Genomic DNA, 22,891 nt, shown 5'->3' on the forward strand with positions numbered 1-22,891 from the left:
CGTTGCCAAAACCTTCAGATTAATGTATGAGTTCCTAGCATAATCACCACAATTTGCCTTTATTTTAAATGGAACTGAATATGCTAGGTAATAAGTTGTTTGTCATGCTTTTTCTTTACCAGATCTGTTGCTGTGCTTTATTATAAGAGCTGTGATAGTTTTTGGCAGTACAATTGTTGATTTACTGGATTCAAATTGAACACTGACTTACTGTAAAATATAAATGTTGTAATTGATTGTCACAAAGATTTAGGGTTAGTGTAGTGTTCACAAGCAAACTTCAGAGTCAACTAAAGCTCATAGAAATTAACCATGAACTGACCCTTTTTTCTTTCAAATATTAATAGTTAAATATCAGGCACCTCATCAGAAATAAAGCTGTGGCATGTCTAATGCACCCTCTGTTCCTGTGAAAACACAGGCACTCAAGTGGAAAAGATTTTTACCATTCTTCATAGTTTGGATCCCATTCACTATCAGGTTTCACATCAGTATGCACACAATGAGAGCAATAGATCCACGCTGTGTTTTACATAACTCTAGGGTAAGACTGCCTCTTTTTTTTTTCACCAAAAGAGTATTCCCCTGGTTCCTTTGCCCACCATCCTGTCCTGCTGGTTCATTTGTTCTATTGTTTTTCCCGCGGAGTGATACATTACTGTATCTTCCCTGGCTGCAGCTGAAGTAGAGCCATCCATCATCCCAATCACTGAAAATAAGGACCTTATGGACTGGGAGTAAATTATGAAGCTATGGGGGAACACAGAGTTACAGAGGGTGTGCTTTTTTTTGCAGAAACAGCTATTTTAGGTTGCTATTCATCTATACATAATATTCCTTTCTTGCATGGGCTTATCATAAGGTAAATGTAGCAAAAGCAAGTTCATTATTCTCAGACTATAATTCTTTTAATCAATATAAATGCATTTAACAAATCTATGGCTGACTTGACTGTTGCTTGGATCTGAATGCAAGTTTCATATGTCGCTTTCCTTTGGACTTTAATGTAATGCAAATGAAGAGTCCACTGATATGAATGTCTGGTGAAGGCCTAAACTAATGCTCTGTAGGTGTTGACTCTCACTTGCTGTTATAATCCAATTCCTGATCCTATTCAGAGCTAATAAAATCCAGGCCACACTGTTCTGTTTTTAAGAGCATAATGGGTTCTTGTCTTTTTATCATGAATACATTAAAACCAGAAACATCAACCTCAAACTTAGCTATATGTTGAAACCTGAAATATAACCTTAAACCTAAAACATAAACTTAATCCTAACTCAAATTTCTCAACAATTTACCCTGTCCAACTAACTTCACCAAAAATGAAAGAAATAAGCTAGGCCTAAATTCCCTTTCCACTGATGTGCATGCGGCATCACTTCTCCATAATACTTGTCACTCATGTCTCAGGTTTTCATTTAAAAAATTTATAATGAGGACGTGTGGAGAGCGGTCTTTTACTTCCAAGTCCCAACACTAATGTTGATGCCAGTTGCCACTTAGTAGCTTAAGAAATCCTTAAGGCCTCTTGTTCATCAAAGTTATTAAACATATGCCCAAGCTTAAACCAAACCTAACTTGATTTCAGTGGGGACTCTTGGGATGCTTAAAGTTAGGTACCTGCTTAAGTACCTTGCTGGATAAGGACCTAATTTAGCAATAGTACCTCATAACCCCAGGCCAGCCTTTTATCCTCCTTCCTGTCTCTCCAAATAGTGGAGTTTGAAAAATACTTTTTGCCCTTCAACATTATTTGCCCTTCAAAAAGCACTCAAAGGTTTGGATATTATGGCAGATATTTTGTTTCTAAGAATGGATATCCCAAGTTATGTTTCAAAATTCTCCTTATTAGTTGGACATGTCTAAAATGAATAAACAAAGGACTAATGAAACCCTGTAGTCCGAGGAAATGGCTCGGTTTTGTTAAAGACTAGTCATGGAAATCATGTATAATAATATATCTTTACAAGAGTTACTGTAATATTTAGTGAAACAAGAAAAGATACTTGCATAATGTCTTCGATAATTATCCAACAAGAGTTTTAGTGGCACCACTGAATCAAAGGACAATTTTATAGAATGGATTTGAGTATCTCTGCAATATACATGAGTGGAGAAGCCGAGGGGCAAGCAGAAAACTTATGAACAAACAAGCTTGGGATGAGATTTGCATTTGTTATTTAAGTTAACAGTAAAGAAAACTCAAGAAAATGAGCTGGGGGTGGGGGCGTTAAGTTGACGTGTGTGTGTGTGTGTGTGTGTGTGTGTGTGTGTGTGTGTGTGTGTGTGTGTGTGTGTGTGTACTTGGGTGCAGAGTGAGACTGTGTACTATGAGGCATCACATTATTCCGCATTTTAACTTTATGCAGAAACCCATAAGCACAGCCGAGTTTCTCCTCAACCTCGTGTTGGGTCCCAGCTGTAACTGGTGTGTGTACCCCAAGAGTGCTTTGCTGAGGAAGATCACTTCGTCCATTAACTACCCTGAAGAGACTGCTTAAGTATGATCTGGGTTAAATTGTTGTCAAAACTGAATAAAGACTTTTGGATTTGACCTGCAAGGCATATTTCAAATGATTGTACACATAATGGGGCAAAGATATAATCTAAGTGACATCAGATCATTTGCACCACAGAAGAATTTGACTCAGTAAGATGCTACTTCTGTGACCAAATTATTTAATTAAAATGTTTTAATGTCTTTATGAATCAGAAATAAAAAAATGTTCTGATTTTGGCCCAGATTATGCAGCCTTTTTATGTCAGTGAGCACTAACTCGTGTGAGCAGTGCCACTGAAGCCAATGAGACTACTCACATGAGTAAGTGCTCAACGTCATGAGTAAGGCTTGCACAGTCTGGCCCTTGGTGAATTCAGTCTCCAAAACTATTAACTCAGACTCTCTTATTCCCCAAACGCAATAGTCCTCTATTCTTCCACAGAAAAGGAACTACGTGGGCAGTGGGAGTTTTTTCTTCAAATCATCCTACATGTACATCACATCCTTGTCCTGGAGGGGTGAAAGGGTAGTTTCATCTACATGTTCCTCCAATATATGAGGCTACTACAAAGGGTAATTAGTTTCTGTTGACATGAACGTTGGTCTATAAAACCCATCTCACATACACTATTGAATAGCCATCGGATTGTTATAATTGTGAGTCACTGTCATTCTAGCTGGATTTGAACCAATACTTAGAGGGGAAAGACATTGTTACTATTATGAAACTCCCTTGCCATCATAGTTCTTCCTTTCAAAGTCACAGATAAATATTTAAATTTCGCAGTCCTGGCTCCTTCTATCTTCTATCTCTAACTGAGAATTTGTAGATTTAGGCAGGTTGCTGGAGCTTCCTTCTAAATGTATTGGCTTATAGTACTCATTTCTTTTCAGAAACCTGCAAATTTAGATTTGTATTGAAAATTGAATAATTACATCTATTTTTTGTTCCATCTCTGTTGTTCTTGGACTCATTCTGTTGCTTAACTGACTGGCATGCTTTCAGAAAAGGAAGGACAGCTATTAACAACTCTAATGTACTCCTTTTGCAACTGATATACTTTTTATGAAAGCCAATGAAACTATTATTGTAGTGAAGAGTGCAATACTGATCCCTACAGGACAATTACCCTCAAAACAGAGATAACAAGTTTCAAATGATTTCATTTTCTTTGGAAATATTTTTGCATTGAGGGGTCTTCATAGTAAGAAATGCTTTGGGTTTATGCCATTGTTATCTTTTTAACCATTCTCCAGGCCCTTTTTTCATGCATAACACCCAATTATTTCATCTTCATCTTCAGGGATTGTCCTATGCCGCTAGTTTTTCATCCTCCATAAGCACATGAACCACGGTGTTGCCAGCTCTCATAATTTTATTGTGAATTTTCTGATATTTGGCCTTTCTCTGGAAGTCCTAACTCTTGGAGTTATGTTGTTATCTGGAAAAAAACCAACTTTTTAAAAAGTAATATTCTAGCCCTCATTCTCATGGTAAAAAGCTTGTAAATATGACCTCTTAAAAGCTCAAAATCTAAAAGGCAAATAAAAAGAACTCAACACTTGTGATTTTTTAAATTGCCATGTCATAATTTTGGGGGGGTCTGATTCATGATTTTTGAATGTTTGGGTTTGACAATACTGCCAGTCTCCTTTCTGGTGCACTAGAGGTTGAGTATTACTCTTTTTTCATGTTGATTCTATGTAAAAATACAAAACAAAAATGATATTTTGATGTTAGAATAACACATATCAGAATCCCGTCATAATAAGATCTCTATTACAAACCCATATTATTAATGCTGCTTAATGGCATTCATGCTGTGTCATGGTATAAACTCCCACTCTGAACCTTAGCGTTCAAAAGATGGGGTACCAGCATGAATTCCTCTAAGCTTAATTACCAGCTTAGAACCTGTAGTGCTGCCACCAACCAGGAATTCCAGTGCCTGGTACACTCTGGTCCCCCCAAAACCTTGCCCGGAGACCCCCAAGACCCAGACCCTCTGGATCTTAACACAAGGAAAGTAAACCCTTTCCCTCACCATTGCCTCTCCCAGGCTTTCCCTCCCTGGGTTACCCTGGAAGATCACTGTGATTCAAACTCCTTGAATCTTAAAACAGAGAGGAAAATCCACCTTCCCCCCTCCTCCTCTCTCCCCCTCCCAGACTCTTCCTGAGAGAGAAAGTAATCCTAACACAGAGAGAAAATTAACCTTTCTCTCCCCCTTCCCTCCTTTCTCCCCACCAATTCCCTGGTGAATCCAGACCCAGTCCCCTGGGGTCTCACCAGAACAAAAAAACAATCAGGTTTGTAAACAAGAAAAGCTTTTAATTAAAGAAAGAAAAAACAGTAAAAATTATCTTTGTACATTTAAAATGGAATAGGTACAGGGTCTTTCAGCTATAGACACTGGGAATAACCTCCCAGCCTAAGTATACAAGTACAAATTAAAATCCTTTCAGCAAAATACAAATTCAAACTCCTTCCAGCCAAATACACATTTGAACTCCTTCCAGCCAAATACACGTTTGCAAATAAAGAAAACAAACATAAGTCTAACTCGCTTTATCACCTAGTACTTACTATTTTGAATCTATAAGAACCTGTATCAGGGAGATTGGAGAGAAACCTGGTTGCACGTCTGGTCACTCTCAGAACCCAGAGAGAACAACAACCAAACACAAACAGCACACACAAAAACTTCCCTCCCTCAAGATTTGAAAGTATCCTGTCCCCTGATTGGTCCTCTGGTCAGGTGACAGCCTGGCTCACTGATCTTGTTAACCCTTTACAGGAAAAAGAGATATGAAGTACTTCTGTTCCATTAACTCTTAACTATCCGTTTATGACATGCTGCTTCTGTAAAATTAATCTAACTTCAGTTAAGTATTTTCCTTTTCCTTAATTCTTTACATCTGCTCATTGTTTTAGTAACCTTGACTAAGGTGTCTTCATGAGTCCTCTGTAAAGTAGGCAAGTATAAGTAAGCAGACACATCTCTATTCCGCACGCTGGAAAATTGATAGAAAGAATGAATGTAAGTCCCTTTCTGAAAGGCAGCCAGCAAGAGTTGGGAGTAGAATTCAGGAATTCGTTGCTACTAGTTCTATGCTCATACCAATAGATATTAAAAGTGCCTAAACTTGTCCAAAAATTTAAACTAGTAGTTTACTGAAAGGTAAAGCACATAAGGATCAATGAAAATTTGTCTGCATCTAGGTATGTCTAGAGCTTTTCAGTAATGTCATACATTTAAGAATTTGTCTTTCTTTTTAGTCTTTACCTAGTTTCATTCAGCATGATACTTGTGGTCCAGATCAGATTCCATATCCAAGACATGAACCTTAGAAATTGTCCCTATCATCCATTAGAGTACTATACCACTTATAGTTAAAAATCTTGCAATTAATACAAAGGAGGGAAAGTTGGGTGTATCAAGGATAGTTGGGCACGTAACTGCCATTTGTGTCTGTGAAAATCTCCAATAAAGTTCTTTGACTTTGCTCCCATCACATCAGACAGTTACAGCAAATATTGAGAGGGCATACAGTTGTTTTCTTGTTAATACCAACAATTAGATTAACTGGAGGAGGCATACTTTTAACGTGGATGTGGATTGTTTAAATGTGAGCTCAGTTCTACAGGAGGACTCTGTGTACAGGAGTATAGAGGTCAGCAAGGGACAGGACATGGTCATGCTAGGGGCAGGGGACAGGCAATTTACTGAGCAGAGTCCTCTCATCTTGTGCCTCTGAAGGATTTATATTAGGGACTCCAAATCCAACTTCCGACATTGGGCTCGTCTAATCTCAAGTGAGTGTAACTCACAGCTTTTCTACTGCAGTATTTTATTTTATCTTATCTTATTTTATTTTATTTTTTTAGCCCAAATAGGGAGAAGAGCAATGTGAGTGTATGTGGACTCAGCTGGAAGTGCCCAGACTCAATCCAGAAGAAGGATGTGGTAGTTTTTTTCTTGAAGCTGCATAGAATGCCATCATTATTGGCAATCAAGCTGCAGCACAGATCAAACAATAAGACACATTGTCAAGGAGTGTCTGCTAACCAGTGGTGGGCTCCGACAGTGCCACTTCACCATTGACAATGCTGTTGCTTGGCTTGGCAAATATGCAAACTCTAAATAAATACTGGCAAGCAGTTCTGCATGTCTTACACATCCTTATCTTGAGGGCTTGGCCAATAAGAGCCCAGGTGGGGAGAGCAATATGTTATGGAGCTATTGAGAGTCCAAGGAGTGCTGATGTTTCAAACCTGCAACATTTTTACAAGCAAGATTTTCTATCTGACCACATGAACTGAGGAGACCAAGTAAGCCTAAATCTGCTAGATAGAGCTGTACTCACCAGAATTTCTGAATTTTCATTCCAGTTCTGAAGAGCCCAGATGACATAAACAAAATTTTGTCACCCAAGAGTGTAAAAACAGTCTCTAACGATCAGAGGAGAAAAGTGTGATTATATGTGTGTGCTAAAGTAAAGGAGAGTGAATATTATCCTGAACTGTTCCATTGCAATTGCAGCTGTGAAAGGCTGCAGAGGCAGAATTTCTACCTAATCGGTTTTTTTTAAAAAGGTATTTTAGTATTTCATGGGTTTCTTTTTATTATGCTCACCTGACCCACACTACTATAGTATCTGACACCTCAGAATCAATGATGTATTTGTCTTCACACCACTCTTGTGAGGTAGGGAAGTTCTATTTATCCCTATTTTACTGATAGGGAACTGAGGCATAGAGAGACTGAGGGCAGTACTACTCTCTCCTCCAGTTTAGACTACTAGGGTGTCAATAGCAGTGAGCACCAAAGTGCTGCACTGAGGCTCCCCCCATGTTGACTCTGTGGGCACGATTGAAAAGGTTCCTACTTTGCATTAATGTAGTCCTGTATGAAGAGGACTACAGTCATGGCACCTTTTGGTTCATGCCCCCAGTGCAGCACTTTGGTGTTGACAGTTGTTCACACCCAAACAGTGTAAATTGTGGGACATTGTAGACATTTCTTCAATTACTTGCCCAAGGTCACACAGGAAATGTGTGTGGCAGAGCAGGAAACTGAACTCAGGTGTCTAAAGTCCCATGTGAGTGACCCAACCACTGGGCCATCCTCTATCTCTTTTCTTTCTATTTAATGTAATGTTTGTACATTAAGAAAGTGTGGAATACTCTCTTGGAAGGTGACTGGCAGCTGTTCATATGACCTAAAGTTAGAGTTGTTCATCCATGCTTCAGAAAGAGTTACGTTGAGGTGCAGGAAAGTGGAGTATATAAGCATTTGAACATATTTAACCCATCCATGTTACAGGAGCTACCTGAGGGGAAGGATTCTTCCTCTTCCCAGCCCCTCCATGCAGCTACCTAAATGCCAAAGAAGCCAGTCATCACATGGTCCCAGGGATATTTCTTTTCCTTCACTCCTTCCATTCCATGATACAGGGGCTCTCAAATATTTTTTGGAGTGTGTATTACAATTTAATAGCAAAACTGTTTCATGGGCACTTCAGGATCACATGAACCATCCCCCTATTCAAGTAGTATCTGTGTAACCTCAACAGTAACTGCTTACATGGACATTCACATTAGGAGGTATTTAATGCATTCTTAGCGTCTTTTAATATGATTTGGCAGCTGGACACAAGGAGAAGATCCAGCACCGTGTGACTAGCCAATTCTCCACAGACCGTGGTTTAGGAATCTTGGCTATATTATATCTTTTGTTTCTTCCATTAACATCTTTATTTCTTTACTTAGAAGTCTCTAACATATTTTTCTTACAGAGAGAGCATAAGTATTCATATCAGCTTATGCAGTGAGATTATTCTGTACAATTTTGGGGTAATTTCTATCCATTTTTTTGGTATGATGTCCAATAAGCTGAACTTTGTGGCTGTCATCATCTCTACAACCCCAGCTGTGATTTACCTCAGATGAGGGTCCCTCTGATGGAAGTGAAACTCTGTGAGCCAAGCTGCATCTTTCTTGCCCTTCCTTAAAAGCCATTATTTATTTATGTATCTTTTGTCCACCCATTTGGCTGTGCTTGTTGTCACTCTTCACTTTTGTCATACAGCAAATTCATCCCCTCTTAGACATTAAGGTGTACCTGAATTTCACAAGAGTGACATAGACTCCTAGAAGAATAGGACTGGAAGGGACCTTAATAGGTCTACTCCAGTCCCCTGGATGCAAGGCAGGACTATGTAATAACTAGATCATTCCTGACATGTGTTTGTTTAACTTGTTCTTTAAAACCTCAAATGACAGCGAATTCCAATTTATTCTAGAGTTTACCAACCCTGACAGTTAGGATTTTTTTTCCCAAAGTCCAACCTAAATCTCCCTTGCTGCAAATTAGGCCAATTGTGTGTTGTCCTATCCTCATAGGTTAAAGAGAACAAATTTTCACCCTCTTTGTAACAGCCTTTTATGTACTTTAAAACTGTCCCCTCTCCCCCCCCCGGTTCTTCTCTTCTCCAGACTAAACAAACACAGTTTTCATTTTTCCTTTCATGTCATGTTTTCTAGACCTTTAATAATTGTTGTTGCTCTTCTCTGGACTTTCTCATTTGTCCACAATGTTCCTGAAATATGGTGCCTAGAACTGGACACAATACTCCAGTTGAGGCCTTTTCAGCACAGAAGAATTACTTCTCGTGTTGTGCTCACAACCTTGCTGCTGATACATCCCAGAAAGATGTTTGCTTTTTTTTTGCAACAGTGTTACACTGTTGACTCATGTTTAGCTTGTGATCCATTATAACCCCCACATCCCTTTCCACAGTACTACTTCTTATGCAGTCTCTTCCCATGTTGTATATGTGCAATTGATTGTTCCTTCCTAAGTGAAGGACTTTGTATTTGTCCTTATTGAATTTCATTATGTTTACTTCAGACCATTTCTCCAATTTGTCCATTATCAATTTTAATGCTATCCTCCAACGCAGTTGAAACCCTTCCCAGCTTGGTATCATTGGCAAACTTTATATGTGCACTCTACCATTTGCTAAATCATTTATGAAGATATTGAACAGAACCGGACCCAGGACCAATCCCTGTCAGGCCCCACTTGATGTGCCCTTGCAGTTTGCCTGTGAACCACTGATAATTACTTTTGGGAACAATTCTCCAAACAGTTATCCATCCATCTTATAGTAGCTCCACCTAGGTTGTATTTTCCTACTTTGTTTATGAGGAGATCATGTGAGACAATATCAATATCCTTACTAAAGTCAAAATATACCACATCTATCACTCCCCTCTCGCCCCATCCATGAGACTGGTTACCCAGTCAAAGAATGATATTAGGCTGGTTTGACAAGATTTGTTCTTGGCAAATCCATGCTAACTGTTACTTATCTCCTTATTACCTTCTAGGTGGTTGCAAATTGAGTGGTTGATTATTTGCTCCATTATCTTTCCAGATACTGAAGTCAAGTTGACTGGTCTGTAGTTCCCTGATTATTTTCCTTTTTATATTTGCTCTCTTCCCATCCTCTAGGATCTGTTCTGTCCTCCATGAGTTTTTGAAGATAATCGCTACTGACTCAGATATCTCCTCATTCAGCTCCCTGAGTATTCTAGGAGGTATTTCATAAGGCCCTGCTGACTTGAAGATGTGTAACCGGTCTAAGTAATTTTTAACTTTTCTTTCCTTATTTTAGCCTCAGTTCCTACCTCATTTTCACTGGCGGTCAGCATGTTAAACATCCAATCGCTACTAACCTTTTTGGAGAAAACTGAAACAAAAAACGACAGAGTCCTGTGGCACCTTATAGACTAACAGACGTATTGGAGCATAAGCTTCATAGGTGAATACCCACTTCGTCAGATGCATGTGGTTGAAATTTCCAGGGGCAGGTATAAATATGTAGGCAAGAATCAGTCTAGAGATAACGAGGTTAGACTGATTCTTGCCTGCATATTTATATCTACACCTGGAAATTTCCACCAGATGCATCTGATGAAGTGGGTATTCACCCATGAAAGCTTATGCTCCAATACGTCTGCTAGTCTATAAGGTGCCACAGGTTCCTTTGTCACTTTTTACAGATCCAAACTAACATGGCTACCCCTCTGATACTTAAAACAAAAAAGGCATTTAGCACTTCTGCCATTTCCACATTTTATGATATTGTCTTTCCACTCTCCCTGAGGAATGGACCTACTTTGTACTTGGCCTTCATTTTGCTTCTGATGCATCTGCAGAATGTTTTCTTGTTACCCTTTATGTGTTTAGCTAGTTGAATCTCATTTTGGCCTTTCTAATATTGTCCCTACATTCTTGGGTTGTTTTTTTTTGATATTCATCCTTTATAATTTGACCTAGTATCCACTTTCTGTAGGTCTCTATTTTTGAGTTTCAGATCATTGATGATCTACTGGTTAAGTCAGGGTGGTTTCCTGCCATACTTCCCATCTTTCCTACACGGTGATATAGTTCACTTTTGTGCCCTTAAAAATGTTTCTTTGAAAAACTGCCAACTCCTACTCAAACTGTTTTTCCTCTTAAACTTGCTTCTGATGGGATCTTACCTACCAACTACCGGAGTTTGCTAAAGTCTGCCTTCTTGAAATCCATTATCTTTATTATTCTGTTTTCCCTCCCACCATGCCTTAGAATTACAAACTATAATTTCATGAACATTTTCACAAAAACTGCCTTCCACTTTAACATACCATTGTTAAATAGGTCTCTGCCTTTTTGTCTCTGTCTAGACCAGTGATTTTCAACTTCTGGTTGTCTAAGCAGTCCACAAAAGGTTGTCATTACCAGTGGTTTTCAACCTGTTGTCCACAGACCCTGGGGATCCACAGATTATATCTAAGATTTCTAAAAAGGTCTGTGACTCCATTCAAAATTTTTTAGGGGTCTGCAAATGTAAAATGGTTGAAAATCACTTGTCTAGACCTTTCCTAAGGTATTGCTGAGGACATGCAACAGCTTTTAAAGAAGAGGCTGTTTACCCTAAATTAATCCAAAATGGTATTGCATCTTTTCAAACCATTTTCAAACCATCTTAGCAAACCATGGTATTGCATCTTTTCAAACCATCTGTAGGTCTCAAAAATAGAGACCTACAGAAAGTGGAAACTAGGTCAAATTATAAAGGATGAATATAAAAAAAAAACAACCCAAGAATGTAGGGACAATATTAGAAAGGCCAAAATGAGATTCAACTAGCTAAACACATAAAGGGTAACAAGAAAACATTCTGCAGATGCATCAGAAGCAAAACGAAGGCCAAGTACAAAGTAGGTCCATTTCTCAGGGAGAGTGGAAAGACAATATCATAAAATGTGGAAATGGCAGAAGTGCTAATTTCTAGGTTCCTTCGACTGTAGTTTCCCTGCAGGAAGGGTTTTACAGTTGCTTATGTGCCTGCATTTTTGTTCATGTATTCTGATTTTTTCTAAGGGTGATACTTTTGAAATGTTATAACCAGCTACTCAGAAGTCTAGCTACATGCTCAGAGGTTAAAGTCTATGTCACATAAAAGTCTGCCTGCCTGCAGGAAGAGTGTGACCTTTTTTCCACACTGACTCAATAGTACTGAATAGAATTCATTCTACAAAGCAAGAAATTCCATGCAAGGCAGGGGGGACTTTTAGATAACATGGCTGTAGTTAGACTTAGCACCTTTTTGATCTGAGAATAAATCAGGTCTCCAAACCCCTACTCACTTTGATGGTAATGAATGTCACCTTTCCCCTCAGAATCATTCTCAAAAGCAATACTCCTGATAATTGGATATCAGTCTATTCTATAACTGAGAAATGCAACATCTTTGTATGTGAGAGAGACCAAAACTCTAGTGGGAGCTTGTTTTGAGGTATGCATCCCATACCAGCCCTGTACACAAAAACCTGAGAGGCCAATTTGGTTACTTGGTATCACCTGTGAGAGAGAAGGGCCAGGGTTAACTGAGAGTGAAGCCCAGCAGGAGAAGTGCTGGGAGAGCAGTATGCAGCCAGGAGACTGAAAGCAGAGGGAGTGTCATGGGAAGAAGTGTATAGTCACTTCCTAGGCAGACAGAGGCTGCTGGGAGCAAGGAGGAAGTCTAGTGGGAGAGTGAGCCCTGGGATCGTGCTCTGGAGAAGGAGTCTGGTAAGAGGCTAGGAGGGGTGACGTAGCCAGAGGCAGCCGTGTTTAGAAAAGCCAGTCAAAAAATTCTAACTTGAAAAATTTTGGACCAAACCTTTCCCTTTTTTTGTAGTTGCTTCTGTTAGGGTGCGGCTGCTAGTGCTGTCTTTTTGTTAAAGTTGACCAACACTTCCCATTTTAAGACCCTGTGTTAGTTAATTATAACTTTGTCAAATAATAACTACTTGGGTGAAATTTTTCATACAAAGTCTCTGCCTCTGGCTCAAAGTTTTTGGAAAATTTCAGCCTCAGTGGTTCTGCTATTTCCAGCAACAAACCTTGGGGAATATACTTTTTTTTGCCCATGTTTAAAAAAATCTCGCCCCCCCTCCCCTGATATTTTGGAGCAGGAACTAGAAATTTGGCACTGGTCCATCTTTTGCCACCCCTATGAAAAATCTTCTTAGATCTGAGTAAGTTATAATTTTTTTTGGGGGGGGAATCCCAGTTTGTATGTGATCTGTAGAGTCTTGTTACATTTCAGCATTTAAAATCTCTGTGTCCTTGGTGAGAATACTTGTACTCTCTTGGTACTGAACACACTGCCCATGCTGCATCCCCACAGAGCAAATGAGTATCCCTCAGAGATCCTATCTGTGACCAGTCTGTGCCTGTGCATCCCTCATAGAGTGAGTATGCAGTAGCCTGGGGCCACAGAAGCAAATTGAACTTTATCTGGATTTAATTGCTGCTCCAAGACAGGGTAGGGCTGGGCACTGTAAATGAAAGCAGGGAGACTGTCTCCCCTGTGTCCTCTATGACTGCCTAGCTGGTGTCCAAGTAGTGAGGAGGAGGAAGCTGCCTGATTTGAATGCAAAGGGGGACATATACTGGACTGGATGGAGGGAAAGGAGTAGTTTGGGGTAAGGAGTCTAGTGAGATTTGGACTGCAGGGTGGAAGAGAAACTGAGTTGGAGTAGTGGGAAGACTAGGACTGGGAGCTGAGGAGAAGCTGCAACTGGAAACCACTGAAGGTATGTGATCAGGGCAGGGGATGATGGACATCTCAAATGGGGAGCTAGGCAGGGGTGCCTGGAACTGGCTGGGTAGTGAGATTGAGGCTGCGATGAGAACTCTGAGGTGTGGAGTTAGGGACTCTGTAGGCAAGGAGAATGGGACTAGGACAAGGAACCAGCAGAGGGAAAGAGACAGGACTGCGACAAGAATAGATTGGAGGTCTAGGTTGGGGGGAAAGGGGACAGAAGAGTTTGTTTCCCCCTAGAGAACACTACCCTCTAGAGCCTGAAAGGGAACCCAAGATTCCAGAGTCTCTCCGTTCCTCTGTTGTCAGTAAATATGTGTGAAAACCCCTGGCAACTTGTTTCTCATTCCCCCTTCAAAGCTGATTCTCATCAGTATTCCAGTAGCCCACGTAGCAGAGGTCTGTGTTAACTAAAGGTTCCAACCCTGCTGATGAGCCATGTGGGTATCGGTGTGATGCCACATAATGGAATTTTGTTTTGTCGCAGCCTGATTCAGAGGAGGAATTTGAATCCACATCTCCTACCTCCTAGGTGAGTGCTTTAATTACCAAGTTAGTCATGCTTGCTTTCTCTCTCTTTGGACCAATGAATATCTAAGTAATACAAAATGGAACAGCTTCAACAAGAGTGATTGAGAAGAGAATAGTTAGGCAGTTAGAGTACTCTCTTGGTGGGAAGGAAACCAGAGTCCAAGTCCCTGTTCCAATGACTATTTCTTTAAGTAGTTATATAAAGTGGGAAGGCTTCAACAGGAGACACGGAGAGTGCCCACCCCAGACTCGCCTAAAGTCTGGTGGTTATGACACTCACGTAGTTGGGGGTGGGGAAAGATCTGAATTCAAGTCACTGCTCTAGAGAAGGGCTTCAAAACCATGTGCCTTAATCTTTGTCCTAAAGGTTATAAAGGGGATTTGTGTGCAAATGGCCTTGAAAAAACTTTTTCCAGCCAAAACTAATTGGGTCAAATTCATAAATAGTTTCAGGTTGACCAAAACTGCATTTTCAGCAAACAAATTATGTGTCCCAATTTTTTTGCCAGCTGTAATGCTAAGTACTCTGCAAAATATGGTTCAAATAATCTCAAAGTGGGCACCCAAAGTTAATTTTTTTTTACCTTAATCTCTGTGTCTCCATTTCACATCTATAAAATGGGGAAAATACTATCCCCTCACCTGCACTAGCCAATAGTTGCTCAGATTCAACAAAGATGGGTGCCAAATATGGCAGGTTCTTTCTATATTCAACCAGTGCAAATGTTCTAGTGACATTATGATGACCTAATGACTCTGTTAGGTTCTTCTGCGGCTGCTCTTGCTCATTCAGCCACCATCTGATAGGCCCCAAAAATTTATATGTGTTTGGAGGGGAAGATGAGTGTGCTAGAACTGTGCAAGTACATTTTTAATTGTTTGATAGAAACAAACCAATCCCTCCAGAAGCAGCAAAGAGTCTTGTGGCACCTTATAGACTAACAGACGTTTTGGAGCATGAGCTTTCATGGGTGAATACCCACTTCGTCAGATGCATGCAGTGGAAATCTTCAGGGGCAGGCATATATATGCAAGCAAGAAGCAGGCTAGAGACAACGAGGTTAGTTCAATCAGAGAGGATGAGGCCCCCCTCCAGCAGCCGAGGTATGAAAACCAAGGGAGGAGAAACTGGTCCTGCAGTTGGTAAGCCATTCACAGTCCTCATCCAATCCTGAGCGGATGGTGCCAAACCCAGAGATAAACTGAAGCTCCGCAGACCCTCCCCGAAGTCCAGTCCTGAAGCTTCTCTGCTGCAGGATGGCCACCCTAAGATCCACCATGGTGTGGCCAGGGAGGTTGAAGCGCCCTCCCACAGGTTTCTGCATACTGCGACTCCCAACATCTGATTCGTGTCCATTTATCCCCTTCCGTAGAGACTGTCCAGCCTGGCCGACGCACATAGCAGAGGGGCATTGCTGGCATATGATGGCATATATTACATTGGCGGACGTGCAGGAGAATGAACCGGTGATTGGTGTGGCTGACCCAGCCAGCTCCCGCGATGGCTCCGCTGGTGCAGACATGTGGGCAGAGTTGGCACTGAGGCCCCTTGCATGGATTGGTTCCCGAGCCAGAGCTACCATGGTGCGGTGTGCAGTTACTGGTGAAACTATGCTTCAGGCTGGCAGGCTGTCTGTGGGTGAGGACCGGTCCACCACCCAAGGCCTGTGAAAGTGTGGGATCATTGTCCAGGATGGGTTGCAGATCCCTGATGATGCATTGGAGGGGTTCCAGCTGGGGACCGTACGCGATGGCCAGTGGAGTCTCGCCGATCTCTTCCTTGGGTCTGTCCAGCAGTAGGAGGCTTCTGGGCACACACCTGGCCCTGCCGATCTGCTTCCCTATTTCCTTGTGTGGGTATTGTAGTTCCGAGAATGCTTGGTGGAGATTTTGTAGGTGTTGGTCTCTGTCTGAGGGGATAGAGCAGATGTGGCTGCTTCTCAGTGCCTGGCCGCAGACAATGGATCGTGCGGTGTGCCCGGAATGGAAGCTGGAGGCATGAAGGCAGGCATAGCGGTGGGTAGGCTTTCAGTATAGGGTGGTGTTAATGTGACCATCACTTATTTGCACCGTGGTATCTAGGAAGTGGACCTCCTGTGTAGATTGGTCCAGGCTGAGGTTGATGGTGGGGTGGAAGCTGTTGAAATCATGGTGGAATTTTTCCAGAGTCTCCTTCCCATGGGTCCAGATGATGAAGATGTCATCAACGTAGCGTAGGTGGAGAATGGGCATGAGTGGATGAGAGCTGAGGAAGCGTTGTTCCAGGCCAGCCATAAAAATGTTGGCATATTGTGGGGCCATGCGGGTGCCCATAGTGGTGCCAGTGATCTGGAGGTGTATATTGTCATCAAATTTGAAATAATTGTGTGTGAGGATAAAGAGACAGACTCAGCAACCAGTTGTGCTGTGGCATCATCAGGGATACTGTTCCTGACAGCTTGTATTCCATCTGTGTGTGGGATGTTTGTATAGAGAGCCTCTACGTCCATGGTGGCTAGAATGGTGTTTTTTGGAAGGCCACCAATGCATTGTAGTTTCCTCAGGAAATCAGTGGTGTCATGGAGATAGCTGGAAGTGCTCGTGGCATAGGGTCTGAGTAGAGAGTCCACATATCCAGACAGTTCTTCAGTGAGAGTGCCAATGCCCGAGATGATGGGGAGTTCAGGATTTCTGGGTTTGTGGATTTTGGGTAGTAGATAGAATAACCCTGGTCGGGGCTCTAAGGGTATGTTGATTTGTTCCTGTGTTAGTGTAGGGAGTGTCCTGAGTAGATGGTGCAGTTTCTTAGTGTATTCCTCAGTGGGATCTGAGGGAAGTGGCCTGTAGAATTTGATATTGGAGAGTTATCTGGCAGCCTCCTTTTGGTAGACAGACCTGTTCATGATGACAACAGCACCTCTTTGATTATAATGTCAGGGTGATTTCCGAGGCTGTGGATGGCATTGCGTTCTACCTGCATGACTTAGGTTATGAGGCAAACGATGTTGTTTTTCCATAATTTCTGCCTGTGCACGTCGGCGGAAGCATTCTAAATTGAGGAACCACCTGATCAGCATCCTATACGGCAAACAGGAAAACATCAAAAAAGAGCTCTCCAACCTGGAAACTCTTATAAATAACCAAACTTCCATACAAACGGACTTCACTAAAATAAGACAGGAGATCTACATTACTCACTTCACCTCCCTACAAAGGAAAAAGGACTGTAAGCTGTCTAAACTCCTACCTGCCACATGGGACCACAACCGTGGTATCCCTAACCCACCCAGCAATATCAATCTATCCAACCACACACTCAGCCGAGAAGAAAAGTCTGTCCTATCTCGGGGACTCTCTTTCTGCCCTGCCACCCCCATTAACATAATACAGTTCTGCGGCAATCTGGTAGCCTACTTTCACCGTCTCCAACTCAAAGAATACTTTCAGGATAACACTGAACTGCCCACTGATACACAGTTACCCTCTCACCAACAGCACAGGAAGAAAAACTTCACATGGACTCCTCCTGAGGGTCAAAATGACAGACTGGACCTATACATAGAATGCTTCCGCCGATGTGCTCATGGCAGATCTTAGCATGGTCATCCTGCAGCAGAGAAGCTTCAGGATTGGACTTTGGGGAGGGGCTGCGGAGCTTCAGTTTATCTACGGGTTTGGCACCATCGGCTCAGGATTGGACGAGGACTGTGAATGGCTTGCCAACTGCAGGACCAGTTTCTCCTCCCTTGGTTTTCGCACCTCGGCTGCTGGAGGGGGGCCTCATCCTCCCTGATTGAATTAACCTCGTTGTCTCCAGTCTGCTTCTTGCTTGCATATATATGCCTGCCCCTGGAGATTTCCACTGCATGCATCTGACGAAGTGGGTATTCACCCGCTAAAGCTCATGCTCCAAAACGTCTGTTAGTCTATAAGGTGCCACAGAACTCTTTACTGCTTTTACAGATCCAGACTAACACGGCTACCCCTCTGATACTCAATCCCTCCAGGGTCACTTGGAGGTCTGAGTTTGCTGAACAGCTTCTAATGCTGATTTTTTCGTTACAATTACGATTTTATGCCAATATAGAGGTTTTATGCAGACATGTATCATACATGATGAGCTACCCAGGACAAGCTCAACTTCCCGGATGACCATTGAGTAATACAAGCAAAAGCTAGCAATGTTATTTTGTCACATTTTGAGGTAAATTAAAGTGTTCTCTGAGACAGCCAGAACCAAGATCTAAATAGGGCCCCAAGCAATGAAACAGCTAACCCATCAAAACATCAAATATTGAAAAGGTCATCTTGAAATGGCATAGGACATTTTATTTCATAAAATACAGGCATTGCATTTCTGGAACCTCATTTGTGTGACAAAAACTCTGAGAAGAACAGATGTTGGCACAAAATCAATATACTCATACAGAGTCTGTAATAAAATTTATGCTGCTCCTCATTTTTATTATTTAAGCAGTTTCATTACAGGTTAAAGTCAATCTGATTTCCTATGTAATTTCTAGGAGCTGCATAATTTCCAAAAACATCAGGGGACGGTAACTTTTTTTTTTTTTAATTTTGGCTGGAAGGTGCTAATATAAACTTCAGAGAAAGGGATGTTTATTGCCTTCATTTACACCAGGATGTTACTCATAGGAAGGGAGCTATTGAGGAAGTGGCAGATAAGTGGCAGGCTAATATGCCATGTAGCTGATGGCATATGTACGATGGCATAAATCTGGTGCTAATATCTATGGCTGTGGAAAGAGAATTTGTGGGTTGCACCACTGTAAGTGGAGGAGTGAGGACAGGATTTGGGAGCCATGCAGGGGTTCACGCTTGATGCAAAGCTGTACAAAGTGTTGAAGGTGTTTGGCAGAGGCAGCTGGAGGAGAAAAGGGAGGGGAATGTGGGGTGAGCCCAGATGACCTATCGCTGCATATAGTGGCCCCCACTGTGGGAAAAACCAGGGGATAAGTGGCAACTTTAGTCACAGTGACGGCAGAGCTGCTCTGTGGCCTGAGTGGGAAAGTCCCCTGTGCTTCTAGACAGTACTGAGCCCAGCTACTTAAATCTTTCAGACTCAGATCTTCCATGCTAGGTGTCTGCCTCAGGATGGAGTGTGTGGGTTGTTTTGTTTGTTTTTGTTCAGTTAAAATAGTGCACCCACTTCTGAGAGCAAGGTTGTGGGGGAAATGTTTTGTCCATGTTTTTTTGTTTGTTTTGTGTTTAAATCTTACAACTCTTAGCTGAGAATTTCTTGTGTTTCAATGCTTTGGCACAGGGACTCAAAACTTGGCATGGGGTTTGCCTGATGTCAAGGATACACTTTTTCTAGCCAAACTATGAGCCTCTGAAAAAAATGTTTGTACATGCATAGGTGAGACCTGTTAGAATTTGCAATCTGAAGATTGCTCTGAAGATTGTCTGCACTGAGCATGCTCTATCCCCCACATTGTGACTGAGCATGCTCCATTTTTGGGACTGCAGGGGACGAGCCTGAATTCCTGCAGTTTCTTTTCCTGGCTGCAGGGGACAGCTGTGGCACCCACCACTGGAACTGAGAGCAGAGTCTGTCCTGTGCTCTGAATGCTCCCCCCTGGCAGTGAGAAGTGGGAGGAGGATATGGAGGAAGTAAGTGAGGAGGATAAGGAGGAAGCTGCCTGATTGGAGTACAGTAGAATGAAGATTGGGGGGCAAGAAGAAGAGATGGGGCAGGAACTGAGAGGTTAAGGGAGGATAGGAGCCTGGGTGGAAGAAGGGTTAGAAATTGGAGCCAGGATGGAGTACAAGGGCAGGAGCAGAGAGAAAGAGGAGCAGCAACTGGTGATGGGGAAGATGAGAGCATGGTGAGAGGAGGCAGTATGAAGTAAATAAGGCCTGGGACTGCACACTTAATTATGAGGATAAAAGTCAACATAGAATAGCTATTCCTTCTGGGAGCATCATACATTCTGTGCACTGAATGAGGCAGGGGATGTAATAAAAGACTGTCATGCATATGCACAAGAGGGTGGCATGAAGACTTTGAGTGCTTGACTTTGCAACCTTAAAGTAGCTTCTGTGTAATATATGTTAAATCAGTATACAATATTGCTTAATTTCATAGTTCTCAGCATAGTTTGTGTCTAATATATAGCCTTATTCTTTCTAAATGTAAATTTCTGTATATTTTCAGATTGAGGCAGAGTCATGTCTCTCAAAGAAACAGTTGCTTATGCTGTTTTTTTTTTAGTGAATTAGGATATTTGTACAAGAGAAATCCAAATGAAAATTACACTTTAAATTTGTTTATAGCCAAGGGAAGTTTTTTAGAGGTATGATTAAACTGTTATCAACGGAAGGGACTGGTACACTGGACTGGAATATAAAGCACACAGATGTCTTGAGTGATTTAAGTTATATACAAACCAGGGATGTGCAGATGTTGTGCCAAAATCAGAATTTTATTCCAGTTAAAAAGGATAGTTCCGTTGCTAGGCAACCAGAGCTGCTCATCCACTTTACCTACCATTGATAATCGCTACCACTGGAGATCATACTCCAAGTCTTGCAACCTTTAGGCCATCATGCAAGATTTAGGTTTTTTTCATCAGGCATTCCTCTAACAGCTGCAGAATGTCCTCAGTGATATATTCCTGAAGGAAACCACACAGACTGAATATGCAAGTAAACAGATTAAAATTGAAGGGGGGACAGTTGGTTTCTCTTGAAGCAATTGATGCAAATCAAAATCTAGGTAAGAGAGCTTTGGCACTATGGTGAGGGGTGCTTCAGAAGTGTTTATCATAGTAGTAACGCCTTGCTTTAATTAATGATGAAATCTGCAGTCTTTACCATAAGTGCCTGGCAGAAATATTGCCCTCTAGCTCTCCCTACTGGATCATTACAATGAATTTCGCATGTTTAATGTGTGCGATGTTACATCCCAATATTACACAATTAATTCAACATATAATGCAAGCATCTTGCTATACCGTATAAATATTTTATATCATGTTCATTAATGAACATATAGGACCACCTTTTGTTCATTTTTACCCCATCTTTGGTTTTGTAGCATACCAGAAAACAACCAGCTTGTTTATCCCTTTACAGTTCCTGAAAGTCCCCTCCAGAATACGAAAGTAATTCTTATGGTTAAAATTTTCAAAAGTGCCAAAAGTAACAGGCTCTTAGGATCCATTTTCAAGAGTGACATGGGCATTTAGGAGGCAAAGCCTTACTGAAAGTCAATAGGGTTTAACCTACTAAATTCCAAAGTTAGGCTACTAAGACCCATTTTCAAATGTAAGTTACTTATACCATTCTGAAAATGTTACCCCATATCACTATCATGTTTCAGGTTGCTGAGTCTGGGTGCCAGAAGTCCAAGATAAATGCAATTTATCACTTGGATCCTCTGTTTATCACAATTCTGAAATTCATCGCTCACCAGGATGCGTATTTATATATCCATATGTAAAAAAGACATGTATTTCTAATTTTGGAAGAAAATTGTACAGAAGAAAATATGAGGTCCTTACTTTGTTTCATTCTGAATCATGCATCCTTATTTAAGATAAATTATATGATTGAAAAACTTTTTAAGAATATGAAGGTTGCAAAGTGAAGTACTCAGAAGAAACTCCAAATGTAACGTGTTCTCAGTACCTTTACATCTACTCTGCTCTGCAGGGCCGGCGCTACCATTTAGGCAGCCTAGGCAATCGCCTAGGGCGCCAGAATAATTGGTGGGCGCCGTTTTGCCGGAGGGGGCGGCAGGCGGCTCCGGTGGAGCTGCCGCAGTGCTGCCTGCAGAGGGTCCGCTGGTCCCGCGACTCCGCTGGAGCTGCCGCAGTCGTGCCTGCGGACGGTCGGCTGCTTGCGCGGCTCCGGTGGACCGCCCGCAGGCACCACTGCGGCAGCTCCACTGGAGCCGCGGGACCAGCACACGGAGCGGCGAAATTGCCGTCCGCCTAGGGCGCTCAAACCCCTAGCGCCAGTCCTGCTGCTCTGCATATGCAATTAGAAATTTAGTTACATGATCACATGCTTTTTTAAATCTTAAATACATATTTACTGGATTTCTAAAAATGTTATGCCCAATCTAGAGACTATCTTTGTGAAAATTTTGATTTTCTAATATCTCCAACTAAAGACCTAGTGTTCTTCCAAACAAATTATAAGTAACTTTAAAAATGCATTGGTTATAGTTTTCTATCTCCAAAATATCCTAGAAAAATTGTGCAGCCAAATGCTGTAGTAATTGTCTTTTGCTAGCACCTCAGGAAATGACTTCTGTAACTCACTTCTGGCTCTGCTACATATCCATAAGGTATAGCAATAAAATCTTTGTCACATCACAGTATAATGTATTCTGTCGAAGTGAAAGACAGTAGAGATTTCTGAAAGGTTTTCAGTAGCGTCTGCAGTGAGAAATTTTACAGAGGATACACAAGCTTCCAATGAATTAAATAAAAATATTGTACAGTGTTCCACTGAAAAGTAAATGCAGCTTTTTTCAAAGCACAAATTACATAATTTTAAGAAAGTCAGTATATTATTATGGTTTAACTGCTGTTTCAGTGGAAAAAATCAGCATAACAAAAGTATCATTTACATATTTATGGTCTAAACTGGATATATCATAGTAGAGACCAGTAGTGTAATTTTACCATCATTGAAAAAAACACAATAAATACCAGTTACTAGACCAAACTTCCTCTGAATAAAATGGAGTGACCACAAGAT

This window comes from Gopherus evgoodei, chromosome 1 (assembly GCF_007399415.2).
Source record: "Gopherus evgoodei ecotype Sinaloan lineage chromosome 1, rGopEvg1_v1.p, whole genome shotgun sequence".
Classification (NCBI taxonomy): domain Eukaryota; kingdom Metazoa; phylum Chordata; order Testudines; family Testudinidae; genus Gopherus; species Gopherus evgoodei.